This window comes from Staurois parvus, unplaced genomic scaffold, assembly GCF_062004578.1.
Source record: "Staurois parvus isolate SC_StPar_1 unplaced genomic scaffold, SC_StPar_1.0 ptg000997l, whole genome shotgun sequence".
NCBI lineage: Eukaryota > Metazoa > Chordata > Amphibia > Anura > Ranidae > Staurois > Staurois parvus.
Window position 1 is genome coordinate 885,280 of NW_028318793.1, and position 16,682 is coordinate 901,961.

At 40.8% G+C, this 16,682-nt stretch overlaps 1 protein-coding gene and 1 long non-coding RNA gene across 5 annotated transcripts in view; one reads left to right on the plus strand and one right to left on the minus strand.

Moving 5' to 3' along the window:
• Positions 1-16,682, minus strand: part of MDGA2 (MAM domain containing glycosylphosphatidylinositol anchor 2) — a 954,572-nt gene that overhangs the window by 24,738 nt on the left and 913,152 nt on the right. The gene's annotated exons all lie outside the window — the stretch shown is intronic.
• LOC149441372 (uncharacterized) lies at positions 8,905-12,389 on the plus strand. The gene is made up of 2 exons (XR_016307391.1): positions 8,905-9,037; positions 12,170-12,389. It is a non-coding gene; the product is annotated as an uncharacterized LOC149441372 (long non-coding RNA).

Here is a 16,682-nt window from a genome sequence, read left to right on the forward strand (position 1 = left end):
CACATAGGTGCTTTTATTTTGGAAGAACACAGATTTATTAGGACTTTGAAAAATGCAATGCTACTGTGCACATTGTTTTCACAAGTTAAGTGGACAAAAAAATAATAAATCACATAATATTTATTGCTCACCTATTGTATCACTAGTTCATTTTATGTCCATTTCTATTCATTTGCACTTTTCTTTATCACTTATTATATTCATTTATTATTTATAGGGTTTATTTTTCCCTAATGGTTTTGGGCAGCGCAGCATCTATTTTCTCATTCATTTTTTCTGTCACTATTGGTAATATTATTATTATACAGTATTTATATAGCACCAAAGGGTTTGCTCAGCGCTGTACAATAGCAAGGAGGACAGAACATGAGACAAAACAGTAACAGAACAATACTCGAGGAGTTCGAGGGCCCTGCTCTTTCGAGCTCACAATCTAGGAGGGAGGGGAAGTGGTACAGGAGGAAGTGGATGTGGGGGATGGAGTGGTGGGAGAAGTGGAGGAGACCGGTTGTTAGGTGAGGGAGGGGTAGGCTTCCCTGAAGAGATAGGTTTTCAGGGTGCGCCTGAAGGTGAGGAGGGTAGGTGACAGTCTGATGGATTGGGGTAGGGAGTTCCAGAGGATGGGGGAAGTCCTGGAGAAGTCCTGCAGTCGGGCGTGGGATGAGGAGACCAGGGAGCTAGAGAGTAGGAGGTCCTGTGAGGAGCGAAGGGCACGGGCACGGGCAGGGTGGTATTTGGGTATCAGGTCAGTTAGGTAGTTTGGGGCGGCGTTGTGAGTGGCTTTGTAGGTCAGAGTTAGTAATTTGAATTTGATGCACTGGGCAATCGGGAGCCAGTGAAGGGATTGGCAGGGGGGGGGTGGCGGATGTGGAGCTGTTGGTGAGGTGGATGAGTCTGGCCGCTGAATTCAGGATAGACTGGAGTGGGGATAGCGTTTGTTTGGGTAGGCCAGTGAGAAGGGAGTTGCAGTAGTCCAGGCGTGAGATGATGAGGGAGTGTATGAGTTGTTTAGTAGTGTCTGGGGTGAGGAATGTACGTATCTTGGAGATGTTGCGGAGGTGGAGCCTGCATGACCTTGATAGTGATTGGACATGAGGTTGGAAGGAAAGGTTTGAGTCCACGGTGACACCCAGGGCTTTGGCATGTGGGGTGGGATTGATGGCGTTGCTAGTAGGGATGGGGGGGCGCGCGGGCTGGGGGAAAAACCAGGAGCTCGGTTTTGGACAGGTTTAACTTGAGGAAATGGAGCGACATCCAGTCTGATATGTCGTTCAGGAGGTGGGCGATGCGGGCGGAGAGTGAGGGGGTGGAGAGGTAAATTTGTGTGTTGTCGGCATAGAGGTGATAGTTGAAGCCGTGGGAGTGTATCAGTTTGCCAAGGGAGGAGGTGTAGATGGAGAAGAGGAGGGGTCCGAGGACAGAGCCTTGGGGACTCCAACAGAGAGGGGAAGAGGGCAGTGTTATAGGTGACGCTGAAGGAGCGCTGGGATAGGTAGGAGGAGAACAAGGAGAGAGTAGCGTCCCTGATGCCAAGGGAGTGCAGTTTTGTAAGGAGGAGGGGGTGGTCAACTGTGTCGAAGGTCGCGGAGAGGTTGAGGAGCAGGAGGACTGAGTAATGGCCACTAGCTTTGGCGGTTAGCAGGTCATTAGTGATTTTAAGTAGGGCGGTTTCGGTGGAGTGTAGGGGACGGAAGCTAGATTGTAGTGGGTCAAGGAAGTTGTTATCAGTGAGGTGGGCGCTTAGGCGATTGTAGGCCAAGCGCTCAAGGAGCTTGAAAGTGAATGGTAGCAGGGAGATGGGTCTAAGGTTGTGTGGGTCAGTGTGTGTCCCGGTTCGTCGTGGCTCAGGACCCCTCCTGGATGTCGGCAGGACCGGTAGGGGTGGTGGCAGCTTCCCCTGTCCAAGGGATGGAGTGGAGGCATCCCGGCTATGGCCGGTAGGAAACACCGTGGCTTCGGGTGCCGCAGTAGGCCTCGACCCACCGGAGGGACGGAGTATCCAGGGCCCCTTCAGGGTGTTGGTGGGGACCTCGGTGGCAGCTCAGGGGTCCGGATGGTGGCGGATGGAGTGCAGGTGCGCTGGCGGTCACACAGCTGCTCCAGGCGCCATCTTGACCATGTTGTAATATAGGCTGGTGTTAGCAGCCACCCCGTTTTGTTTTGTTTTAGGCTATTGGCAGCGCAGGAGGAATTCTTGTTTTGAATGGTCATTTATTATTTGTTTTTTTTAACTCAGAGCCTGCAAAGCATTGCACCTGTGGCCAGCAGATGGTGGGTAGAATCTCAGACTGTCAGTGTATCTGTTTCCTTGTACCTCATATGGGCAGGCAGTTACCGAATGACAGGAAGCATCAATGAACTATCTGGGACACTCAACAGCACCCTGGTGGTTTACTGAAAACTACAAGCCTTCAGCCACAATGGCTGACAGTAGGTGTAGTTCTCCCATTCACAGAACTCTGTGAATGAATGAGGGTGCTGGGTGGGCAGAGCCCTGCATGGCTGTGGTTTTTCTAAATTGTAACAGTGGGCATGGGGATGCAATCCCCGACCCACTGTCAAAACGGGGTATCAGGGGAGATGCAGTGGCTGCTGCAACAGTACCATGTTACACACCCATATTCAGGATGTAAAACATTTTCCAAAAGGTGAACTTATCCTTTTGACAGACTGACTGACTATACCACTGACAGAGGTGCTTATAATGCTCATCTTTTATTTATGTAAAACCTTTATAAGCATTTGCTACAGTTTTTTCTCTTGTGATAAATTAAAGCTAAACTTCAGCTAATACTTTGTTAGTGTATTTAAATCTGCTAGAACAGTGGTCGGCAAGCCGCGGCTCGCGAGCCACATGCGGCTCTTTACACGCTTTAATGCGGCTCTTGTGTGCCGGGCGCCTGCTCCCCTCCCTCCTCTCGGGCGGCAGGGACTCTGCAGCGTGATAAAAAAAAAAAACAGCCAGGGCAGCGCGCTCAAATGCAATGATTGGCCAGTCTCGCTGCCACTCACATCCTGATAGCCAGTGATTGGCTGTCAGGATGTGTGTAGGCGGGGCAGCGTGACGAACGTGAGAGGAGCTAGGCTCCTCTCACAGTCCGCCCTGAAGACCGGAACGGCGCGGCAACACGGCGAGAGGAACGCGCGGAGCAAAGGTAAGTGAATTGACACAGGGGGGACTTGGCTTACTACTTGCTACTTACTTACTACTACTATATGAGGGATGAATTAATATGGGGGATGAATTACTATGGGGGGGATGAATTACTATGGGGGGGATGAATTACTATATGGGGGATGAATTACTATGGGGGGGATGAATTACTATGGGGGGGATGAATTACTATATGGGGGATGAATTACTATGGGGGGATGAATTACTATGGGAGGATGAATTACTATATGGGGGATGAATTACTATATGGGGGATGAATTACTATATGGGGGATGAATTACTATGGGGGATGAATTACTATAAAAACTTATTGAAACTAAAAACAGTGTACCATCCTATGTATTTTCAGTTTGAAATTTATTTTGAGAGCCACATTTTTAAATCGTGCTTTTGGCGAGATTTGGCTCAGTTGAAAAAAAAGGTTGCCCACCACTGTGCTAGAACATCTATCACTCCCCCCCCCCCCCCGACTGACAATGCTGCTCTCCATAGGGGCTCCCTGTGCTCTTTCCTGTATTAGAGTGCCCCCACTCTAGATGAAGTATGGTACTGGCCAAATCACCAGGTGAAACACGGGAGAAAAGCCTAAAATAGAGAGCAAATTGATGCAACCCCCACATCGAATGATTGGTAAGTTGCAATATACTACATTTTTGGTTATGGGCTTAACAAACACAGGAGAATCCTTGCAAGTTACCACAGAATGGACAAATCTGATATTTGATAGGGCTTGGTAAGACATATTTGGCAAACTCTCTTTAACATGATACACAGAATAGGAATATACATTATAATGATTATAGTAGATCTAAATATGATTGCACAGGTTTTTAGCAGCATTGAGTAACAGTACTCTAGATCCTTCGTTCCTTTGCCCTTTTTAAAAAAATCTTTGATATGTCCTTTTCTACAAAATTTGACAGAACAGACAAAGACACGACATCCCATTAGCATTTGACATACCTTTAATGGAGAGCGTAAGAAACTTTTTATCCATAATGACCTTTAGTAAAGTTACATAGAAAGATAAGTTTCTCTGCCTAATGAACCAAATGGACTAGCTGGATAAGTTTTGAAAAAAAGTGCCTGCTACCCAGAAAAAAAAAAGCAAGTCCTTAGAAATCAACGCTATTGTGAATAAAGCTTGTTCAAAAGAAGAATACATTTTCATAGAAATACAACAAGAATCTGTAGGGCTAGCCTTTCTCATTAACACATCTATTGAGAAGGCAAAGAGCAAGATAACAATATCAGATAGAAAAGAAGATGAAAAGGAACTATGTCATTGCCTAACACAAGTTTAGATAATAAAGTGATTTTAACATTAAAGTAAACTTTAAAAGCATTATCATAAAAAGATAACCGTCAACTGCTAAAAAAACCCAAAAAACTTATTCTGTATATATATATATATATATATATATACACACACACACACATTATTAGGGATGTGCCAATACCGAGTATTTACACAAGTACTTGTGAAAATGCTCCTGCTACCTGAAACCGATACTTTGTGTCCATACATTTTGCAGTGTGATTTGTGTCAATACAAATTGCAGCTCAAAAAAAACATGCGATTTGAAGAGGAATGCAATTCCTGTTCAAATCGAATGCGGTTTTCCCACAGCGCCTTTGGGAACCCAGGCTTGTCATAGCCTAAGTTCACACAGGAGCAGTGCGGGAAGCTTTGCTACACTGATCCCATTCTGTCATAAAATGAAAAGCTTGGGATTTGAAATCCCCATGGCTTTCTCTCCTCTGAGAAGCCATGTGGCCCATACTGTCATCCCTGCACTGATTGATCAGCATCGTCACGGTGCCGACTAATCAGAAGCTGTCTAGCCCGTACTGTCATCCCTGCAAGGAGATGACAGATGTAAGATCAGATGAAGGGCATCCTAAGGCAAACCATTGACTATTCTCTTTCCTTCCACTCATGGTGGAAGGAAAATTGTAATGTTTGGTTCCCCATCTCCCCCCAGAGTGCTATTGTGTTTGCCAGCAGAGAATGCTCCCTGCCAGCAGGACTACAGCGATCACTGCTAACGGCTATAGCAGCTGCCAGTGATCGTGTGTAAAAAACCCGAAGGCTGGTTGTATTGAAGTCAATTGATGGATTTTCAATTGCTGGCATTAACAGACACTGACTGGGAGGGTCACTAACTATTATCACCGTATTCATGTCACTAGTGACGTACATTGACACTGTACTAATGACACTAGCTAGGAAGGGATTAACATCTAGGAGCAATGCTCTCTACTAGCAGAACACAACAATCACTGCTAACACTAACAATGATCACTGCTATAACTACTGGCAGTGATCGTGTCCATAAAATGTAAAGGCTGGTTGTACTGAAGCCAATCGATGGATTTACTTCAGTACAAGCAACCTGCGAATAGATACATCAAATTTTTGGCCGGTCCCTCCTGCACTGTCTGAGATTAGATCCATCTATAGCCTACTTAAGTCATAGGGTCTGATCCAATTATTTTATTGGTTAGAAGGTGGAGCACAATGGCAGAATGCAGCCACGTCTTCTTCAGGGCCACAAAAAAGTGTTATTTTTATACTGATAAATGTGTACAAGAATGGTGATACAAAAATTTATATGAACACTATGAGTAATCGTGTTTGTTCAATTTAGTTGAGGAAAGAAATGCATTCTGACCCCCAAAAGGCATTGGAATACTGCTTCAATTCACAGAAAAATAATACATTTGGACGCAGTGACTCTTTATTTTTTTTTCAAAATTCAACTTCACCTAACGCCAAAAAATATGGTCATTGTTCCCATTCATTCACCAGATTCTTATTTGTATAATGTTCTAATGGCCAAATGCACCTCCTGGGATAGATAGTCATATATGATAACAGACAACACTGTTACTCTTCAGTAGGCTACTTTATAAAGCTGTTTGAATAAATCTTCACCTTTCTTTGATGTTTGTCAACTACCTGAGAATTGCAGAGTGCGGTATGATCCAGTGTGGATCAGTGGATTATGTGGTGGATTATGTTGTATATTGATGCAGGAATCAATCTTTGTCAGTCTTCTTTATCAACTACGTGAGGTGTGTGGGTGACTTTAGAAAGAGTTTTGCCATTATAGTCTTGAAAGATAAAATAAAAAAATGTTCAGTGGCAACCTGTGTCCCTGGGGAGCTCTGTTCTGTTTGGTAAAGTCTCTTTGCTTCCTGTAGGAAGAACAGCTACAAAGTGAGCCTGTTTTTTACTTTATAGCAGCATTTGTTTTTGATCCCCCCCCCCCCTCCCTGTGTGATTATAGAATCCTGTTCTTTGCTCAAGGTCTGAGAGAACGCCTAAATGAGGTTAACCAGCAGACCTGGTGAGCTGTGTATTAGTTGCTCTGAATGAGGATCAGCAAGGAACGCACCTGTGTTTACTTGGCCAGTATCCAGTCATTTTGATGTGAAGATTCTAAGCGATGGACAGGCATAGCATAGTTATACCCTGGTGCCTCAAGTCAGTGACAAGTGAATAAAATAACAATACATTGGAAAATAAAATAATCCATAATGGCAATGATTGTATCACCTTACTACAAAATTTGATGGAAATGTGGATTAGTATTAGTCTCCCCTGATGGAAATGTGGATTAGTATTAGTCTCCCCTCTTCACAACACAATACAGATTAGACTACAAGCAAATGAACATAACACAACATACCAGAGAACAATTGTGAGGACACCTACTAACATGCACAAAAATGTATAAATATCCCGAGTAGTATTACACTTACAGTATCATAAAGATTATTATACCTCCATTAAATATTGCAGATGCAGCACTCCCCTACATTAAAAGTATATCTAGGGGTGTATTTACCACAAGGCAAACAAGGCATTTGCCTAGGGTGGCATTTTTCAGGGGGGCAGTGCCATCCCCCGAAAGAAGGAAAGGAAGAAGAGACACGGAGCACGGAGACTAGTTGGGATCTGAGAGAGGCTGGGGCCTGTTTGATGGTGTATGCAGAGCCTGACTCTTGTTCTTGGGGATGTCTGGAGCTGTGAAGGTGAGTGTCTTATCTCTTGCCAGGGTGGGGGGGTGGTGGCAGTGGAAGGCTCTCTCGGGTAGGGCTAGGGTGTTGTTGGTCAACATCAGGCTCTCTTCATGGGGGAGGGGGTGTGGGTTGGTGTCAGGGTCTCTCCATGGGGAGGGGAGCCAATTTTTGTGTTGCCTAGGGCAGCACCAAACCTAAATACACCTCTGAGTATAGCTCTAGCAATAATACAAATGCAGACATACAAGACCATGATATACAGGGCTGAGGGAATTATTGAGGGGAGTATAAAAAACAATCACACACACATAAGTCAAACTGGATGGACCAATGTCATTTTTTTTAACCACTTGACCTTGGGAAGGTTTTTCCCCCTCCATGACCAGGGCATTTATTTTTGGTATACTGCACAACTTTAACAGGCACTTGCTCAGTCATACAACACTGTATGCAAAAGAAGCTGTACTGTACACAAATAGAGCTTTCTTTTGGGGTATTTGATCACCACTGGATTTTTATATATATATATATATATATATATATATATATATATATATATATATCTGAAAAAAACACATTCTGTTATAAAATAAATCCAATTGAAAAAAATCTAATTTCTTCATAAATGTAGGCCAAAATGTAGTCTGCTACATGTGTTTGTAGAAGCTATCATTTTTGTCCAAAGCAATTAATATACACTTATTGGGAATTTTTTTTTCTACCAAACTATGGTTTATATTTTGGAATTTACACAGCTATAGACGCTATAATGTAAAGACGGTGAACAGTGACTTATAGTTGGACTGTGATAGTGCCAGATTGCCCTCCACCCTAACAGTCACTGGCTGGAAGGGTCACTAACTGACACGGACATCGCTAGTAACATGAATATAGTGATAATACTGTACACTAACACTGTACTAATGACACTGGCTGGAAAGGAGTTAACATCTAGGGAAAATTAAGGGGTTAACTGTGTGCCTAACAAGTGTAATGTGGGCTGTTTTTACTTACAAATCTGGCTGTTTTTCCGCCTTGCTTTTCAGGGAGAAGAAACGGCCCGATAGCTGCTACTCTACAAACACACAGAACTCTGTGTATAAACACAGAATTCTGTGTGGGATTGGACACAGCCAAGCAGCAGATTTTCATTGGCTGAAATCTGCTACCAGACTTGTGCTGTGCCCAATCAAAGGACAGGTCAGCAAACCTTGGAGAAGGCTGGTACATGTACGTGACTGTGCCTACTGCCCACTGCAGTATATTTACTGTGAGTGGCAGGTAGGTGGTTAGCCTTATAAACTAGGTAACATGTGATATAATTCACAACAATAAATCTCAATGGAGGAGACTTACTAAAATTGGTGCCCACAATATCTGGTTCAGCTGTGCATAGTAACAAATCCGATTCTAGGTTTTATTGAACAAGCTGAAACCTATTGGTTACTATGCACAGTTGCCCCAGACTCTCTGTGCCCCAGTTTTAGTAGCTCTCCCCCAGTGTAAATGTCCATAAACACAATGAATAATACATTAAATAAGCTCCACACACTATTTTTCTGTGTGTTATTCAAATCCATAAAGTCTATTTCATGAATTGTTCACATTCATTAATGGTCTCCACACTGTGCCAAAAACACACCTTTTCAATGTGCTTTTCGAATTCATCACTTTTAGTAGTTTCTCTTTCAACACAGAAAACTTGCGAAATGATCCCTGAAACTTGGAGGTCTTATTTTCTTTCTAAAAGTGCTAATTCAACTCTGAGAAATGACTGAGGGACAGAAGAAAATCTGGAAGACTTTCCTGCTTTGGGAGACCTAAACTGCCAAGGTAAATACGTTTACCAGGAACTGTGTTATTGGAGGAAAAGTATTTACTTGTGTTTATGACCACTACAATATCAAGCCTGAAAATATGTTTGCTACATATTGGTATCCATTGAATGGAAAGTTAAAATGAAAGCTCTGAATAGACCACTTGAATCAGTTTCCAAGAAAGTGTACCTATTCTGAGTCATCTTCTTGAGTGGCTCAAGAATGAAATTCTCAACCTTGAAGAGCCACCAAGCTTGGTATGTGATTATTTACTAAAGCCTTAGTTTGAAGGAGAACCTTTTAAAATTAAAAAAAATGCTTTAAATAGATCCAAACATAGCTTAAGGAAGTGCCTTCAATCATTGTTCTCACCAACTGAGACTACTGAATAGGCTTTCTGCATCAGTGCTTCTGCCTGTGATGCAATAGCAATAAAATTGTCCTGTATGTTTCCCACAGGAAAGAACAATACCAAGGTAGTGTAGAAGAACAGGATTTTTACATTTACTCTTTTTCTTCTTTATTATGCTGTTTGTATATTGGATCATCTCTCAGGGTAAAAGTGTTGTCAGGTAAGATCAACTTGAAAATTGCTTCTCTTACTAGTCCACCCTACAATGTAGCGTCATTGCCATGCTAGTAAGGATTTTTGCAGCTGACAGTTATTGCAGAAAATAAATACACATATATATATATATATATATATATATATATAACATTTTGTGTATTTAATGTGTGTGTGTTCTAAAAAAAATGCCAATAGCTTCAGTTATTCTCCATGGCCTTTATGGAACACGCCTGCATACTAGGTTCTTGTGAGATTAAAGTGACAGGCCTTTGTTCAGCATGGATCAAGTGGCCCAGTGATAATGGATGTACTAGCATTATTGTGAAGTACATGTCAAGAGGTTAATCTGATCACCAGAATGTATCCAGATTGCTCTGTACTAATAAAAATGGTTAAAGTTTCTTTTTTTTAACCTGAGAGCTTTTCTTGCAGCAGGAATTAGTGGTGAGCTCAAGCTAAATTAAAAAAAAGTTATTGTTAACAGCCATGGTGTGCATCAACAACCAACTTTCACCTTTTGTCAGTTTCGATAATTCAGAGCAACGAAGTACAATTTATAATGACGATGTGCTACTACACTTCCTTGGTTGTTCTTTCCTTTATTAAGTTTAAATTTTGCTTATTAAAGCATCTTTTTTTTTTTTTTATTTTTGATGCTAGAATACAGTTAAATAGCCACAACATTTGACCAGTAGGACAATACAAAATTGGAAACATCTAGTTCTCATACTATAACAAACTGTATGTCATTGCTGGGTCAAATGCTGGACATTAAGAAACAAAACTAAAATGCATGCTACGGAGCAATAGAGCTAGTTTTTTTAATTTATTTATTTATTTTAAGAAGGATGGTGGCTGGTCTTAAAGCGTCTATCTTTTTTTTTCTAATTGTCACTTTCTAGGTCTGAATTAGATGGGAAACTGCCAGGCAAAACATACCTTATTGTCAGGCAGTCAACACTCTGCCTTGGACAAAAATAGGCCTAAGAACAAACAGGAACTGCATGTGACCACTTCTCTTACTCATCATATCATGGCCAAATCTCATTGGGCTTCAAGTTTCAGGCATATTGATCATGGGTGGTGGGTACAGACACAAATCTACTGATGTTCGAAGAAGTTATTTCATGTTAAATTTAGAAATCTTAAAATAGAACTATAGGCACATTTATTTCCCATTTGGGATAGAGTAAGGGAGGGTTATAACTTCTGTAAGGTTTATTTTTGCCCTTTTTGTTCCATTGCAGAGATTTCCCTTTAACTATGGGACAGGAAGTAAACAGGAAGGGAGAGGAAATCCCTCCAAATTAAGGGACTCTCTTGGGGACTCCCAAACCACCAAAACTACTTTCCCCTCTATTATTTTCTGGGGACAACCCAAAATTTGTGATTTTCTTTTACTTTCGATGATAATGGTAAACAAGACAGATAGAGAGAGTGAATTTTCCTAATAGGGGCACAGACAGCAATAAAATCTAGCAAGTGTTCTAATCCTCCTTCCCTCTAATCACAACTAAACAAAAAGTTTTGCCTTTAGTTATACTTTAAAGCTCTGCCAGTGGAAAAGCAGATACGAATCTTATGTATGATTTTTATATAGGATTGTTGTACCATTTATATATATATGACTTATTTTTATTGTTTTCCTTTTATTTTATTATTAGGATGGTCACTACATAATTGTTTTTGCTGGTCAGGTACCAACATGGTACCTGAATTCTAAATCTAATAAGATGTTCAAAGACATATTCCCATTGAAATAGCAATAAGACAATCATTTAAAAAAATTTATATATTATATCATTACTGTTATTTATCTTAAAAAAATAGGTTTGAATTATAACTTTCATACAATCATTGACCTTCTGCAATATATTATTAAATGGCTATAAATATCAGCAAATAGACTAAACGTGTTAAAACTTGACCACTTGTTAAGATAATGTATGAGAGTCATGTGTTTTCTCCCCCTACAAAACTAAATGAAATGTACAGACATTATAAATAATCGTTTTGTAGGTTTCAATGTATCACTTAACATTATGATAAGAATGGGAAAGCGAGCTGTAATTATCTCCAAGCCCTCCCATTCTCTGCCTGATTTTCCTAAAGTACTACTTTTTAATTATTCACAATTGAAAAGAGCACGTTAGCTTTTGTGCTGTAAAGATTTTTAAAAAGCACATAAATTGTAGAACAATTAATTTTTAGTATTTTGGTTTTTTATATATTGAATTTTGCTAGTGTAAAAATAATCAAACTTTTTTTTGTATATTTTATATTAAAGTCATGTTTTCTGGGCTGAGATGGAAGAGCCAAATCTTGGCTGCATGTGTCTCACAGCAAATATCACTTAACAAATCAAGACTCAAAACTGACAGCACTAGAATGACATGCAGATGTTTTTCCTCATCCATATTGCAAATCATGTAAAAATACTGACAAATGCAGAGCGGGCACACAAATACCAAATCAGAAATGCCCAACTGTTGATCATCGATAAAGTCTCAGGGACAAACATATTGACAAGTCACAGATGGAGAATTTCACTGAATTTAAATCTTTGTTTCACCGATTCAGGTGTGAAGAGATCGATCAGGAAGAGAGATGGATGAGAATTGATCAGGAGTTCTCTGAGCAACAAGAGACTGATTACAAATACACAGAGACAGTAAACAGGATTAATGGCTGCTCTCTAGGTGACTTATTATGGCTGAAGATGCGTTTTCCTGTCTGAGTGCTTTGTTTTGAAGGAATCTTTGAAACTTTTGAACAAATAAACTGTTGTATGTTTCGTGTATTACCTTTTTTGTACTGATTACATATTGGTTAGTGGATACTTTTCATACCAGTGGTCCAGTGGCCACCTCCTCCTACCTCTATAGTGGACAGTAGTTGTTAGGCAATCAGAATGGCATTGTTTGGCTTATAAAGGCGGTCAAACCACTTTTCAAATGCAAGCTACATACCTGCCAGATAGACTGTAGCTTTGGCTTCAGAAGCATGCATAGGGCTCTAGATGTAAAACATTGAGAACCCCCAGGAGGATGTCAAGCCTGATCTCACTCAAACAACTTCAGCTGTCAAGAAAACTGGCGAGGCCTAGTAGATTATATGACTAGTGGTTGTTGAAGTCATTGAAAGTGTAAGTCCATTAATGATATTATGGTCCACAGCAATTTGTCTGGCATGCGACTACTTTCAAATACAACTGTATACCAGTTTCGGTTTGTGGGTTGTAAAGCTGTCCCTGCTCTGAACCCATAGGAATTCAGTTAAGGGGCAAAAACTCCATATGTGATTCTCCAGTGTGGTCACAATTAACTTTTAAGTGCAGTTAAATGTGTAAAATGGTAAAGTGTATCTAAGTTCAAAAACAAAAGTTTAGGTTATTGTAACTTACCAGTCCCTACAATTTGGTAGCTGAATTTTCCTTTATTGCCACCATCCACTGTGTCTATGGCGGAACAACTTAGTCTAATATTACCCTCTACAATGCTGCTGTCCAAGAGTGGCTAACAAATTAAAGCCTACCTCAAGCTAACACGTTTTAAGAAACTACAGCAGCCATTTTTTTCATTTTCGAATAACAGCTTTAATTTTAATACATAAAAGCTGACCCTTGTAAGTACCTCTATCCGTGCTAGAGACACATGGGCAATTCTGCAGCTAGCAACAAATCGCCAGCGGCAGGATTGCTAAAAAGGCCGCTTGGGTGTCCCTATGGAATAGCTGCCTCCGTAGTTACAGTGAGATGTCACTCTGTCGCTGGTCTGAATCACATTCCCTAGTGATGGGAGCGACAGATCTTGCTGCCTCGGCTTTAGAGGAAGCTATTCAAATAGGACCAAAACAGGCAGCTTTTTAGCAAGCGTTCCACTTTTGATTTTGGAATATTGTCAGCAGCAGGATCACTAGTGACAAGGTTGTCATTGTGTCATCAGCCTTAAATGGGTTGTCTCAATCTAACAGTCACTCTTGCTGGACAGCTTGGTTTGTTAAAAAGAAGTTGAAAAATACACACTTTTGCTAGCAAGATCAACATGTAATAAAACTGTTTTACAGGAATCCCTCCTCTAACATAAATACAAGTGACAGACTGCTTCATACATGTCTTTTAGCCTATAGGTCCACTTTAAATGCCAGGCCATATGCCAAGCACACATTTGAGATTCATACTGTAATATGGAAACATTTTTCTCTGCTGAAGGATTTGGTATTCTGTTTGGCATGGTTGCATGGATTAGACAACAGGTTAAACATGGTCTGGTCCCTAATTCAGCTTCCACCAGAACACCCCCTAGCCTGTTTATTGAACAACGATGGTGTAAGCACATGGCTCAATCACTACTTTTCTCTCTTTTCCTATCCTCCTACTGGGAAAGACAGAACTAGCATGAGTCCTTCTGCATAGGGATTTTACAGGAGGTTAATTCAAGTATTTACATTAGTTGCATGTAAAACCTCTATTAATGATTTCCTAACCACTTGCCTACCAGGCACTTACACCCCCTTCCTGCCCAGGCCAATTGTCATTCGAAGTGTGACAACACTGAAATCTGAAAATTGCAGTCATGCAACATTGTACCCATAATACATTTTTATCATTTTTTCACACAAATAGAGCTTTCTTTTGGTGGAATTTTATCGCCACTGTGTATTTTATTTGTTTCACTATAAACAGAAACTGAAAAATAAAGGTTTTTTTTAATTCTTTTGAAAATTTTATAATATAAAAAGAGCAAACAGGTAATTTTTCTCCTTCACTGATGTGTGTTGATGAGGCTGCACTGATGGGCACTGATGAGGTGGCATGGATAGGCAGCACTGATGGGGGGCATTGATAGTGCAGCATCATCAGTGATGCCTGATGCGTGACACTGCTGGGCAGGGGTAGGCAGCACTGCTGGGCACTGATCATCAGTGCCCTGATGATCAGTGCTGATCACTTCTCTGACAATTGCTGGTTATCAGCAGTACTTGCCTCATGCTGTGACAGCGTGAGGAAAGTGCAGCCGATAACCAGCAACTGTACTTACCCAGTGATCTGCTGTATCAGTGGACACAGCTGATCATGTGATATGGTAAACAGCCAATCACAGCTGCCTTTTACCACATGATCAGCTGTGTCCATAGGACACAGCGATCACCAGCGGCGCCAGGGGGCGTGTTCTGGGATGACGTCCATAAACGTTGTCCCAGAGCTAGACAACCGCGCTATAGCTGTCTTTTGGCTATAGCACAGTACAGAAGAGGTTAATATACACATTCATGTATTAATTGGTTTGGCTTTAAACACCCCACAAACAACCACTGTAATACAATGGCTTGCCTACTGTCATTTTAAAATGTCAAAAGCTCAGAGCCAATTGAAGTGGCTCTGTGCCTTGTGATTACTGTGATCGTCAATGACAATGATCACAATTGTATGCTCAAAATGTAAATAAAGCCAATTTCTGCCACTGATTACATATACCATGCCCTCTGCCACAGCCATAACCACAATGACTACATTACCCACTCTACAAAAACCAAGGGAGAAGATAAGTAAAGACACGATGCTGAGACATGATGCTGAAAGAGGGAAAGCCCAGCAACCATGAATGTGTGACTGGTGGGTAGCTATGATTATTTTCTGGGAGATGTGTTCAATGGAGATTGAGAGTTTTAGGTGCAGTGCTATTCTTATGCATATACCTTTTTGATCATGCATGCAGTATACACTAACTTTTGGCTAATTGTTTACTTGGGATACTTTTTGAGTGCTGTGGTTTGAGTGGGGACCTTCCTGTGCCTGGGGGCAATATGATTGGTGGTTCTGATCACTTACCCAAAAAAAGACCCCTTTTTGGAGTTTGTATGAACATGGCATTATAGGGCTTCAAGAATTGTGATGGGCAGTAGAACAGTTTTTTTTCAACTGTTTTGTCTATTTTTTATTATATTCTACAAAAAAAAAATCAGTGGAAATTAAATGCCACCATAAGAAGCTCCGTCTTTCTTATAAAAATTACAATTGGGTACATATTGTAGGACCAAATAATTGTCAAACTACCACAGCATTTAAAAACTGAAAAATGGTCTTAAAGTAAAGGAGGTGGTATGGAGATGGTTACATAAATTCAGTTATTTTTAGATTGAGATTTTCTTTGAGAGGGTACATGAGTCACTAGGTTTCAAAGATAATTTAATAGTTGTTGACATCTACTACAATATATTAATGTATAAAAGGTACTGAAGTAAATAGAAAGTCTAAGTAACAAGCAAATACTAGAATGAAAGGACCTTTCCACAGCACATTTGTAGAGTACTACACTGGTTTGCACATAGTGGGATCAAACTTAACCTTAGAAAACATCATGCTATAGCAGAAATATACAAAATTTAAAGTGCATGGAATATGGACTGTACAGTGTTATATAATGTATATCATTGGAAACTATCCCATTTTCATTGCTGTATACATACACATTGAAAAGATTCCCCATGCAATTAATTAAAATTTTTGCAACATAGACAGTCAGTAAAATCACATCAACAAAGAAATAGATGCTCTGGCTCTTATTGCTGTCTGACACTTCTCCAGTCTATCCAAATCAATAAAAAACAAGTTTGACTGGTAATCTACTTTACCTTTGGCTGGCTACCACTGGCTCAGGAATCACATAAAACAGCCAATTTTTAAAGTGGAGACCAATGGTCTCCAAGCTAGGGCCCTTTGATTCCTCTTATGTGGCTTTTGGGGCACTATTCCTCTCACTGGTATGAGGCACTATTCCCTCCACTGACACTAATTATGGGATGTTATTGCTCCCACTGATACCAACAGTGGGCAGTGCTCCTCCCACTGACACCAACACTAGGGCGTCATTCCTCCTCCTTTTGACCACAGGCGTAATATAATTTTTTTTACTCCCACGGACCACCAAGTCTGAGGCATTATTTAGTGCCACTGACCCTGGGGAATTTTCTACTACCTCAGGCTATTCTGACCCTTCAAACCTTGGGCTAGTTTACAGACCCCCAGACATTAGGAGACCCCTGGTATAGACCATATAAAGAAAGCTGTATGTTCAGGAAAATTACAACTACA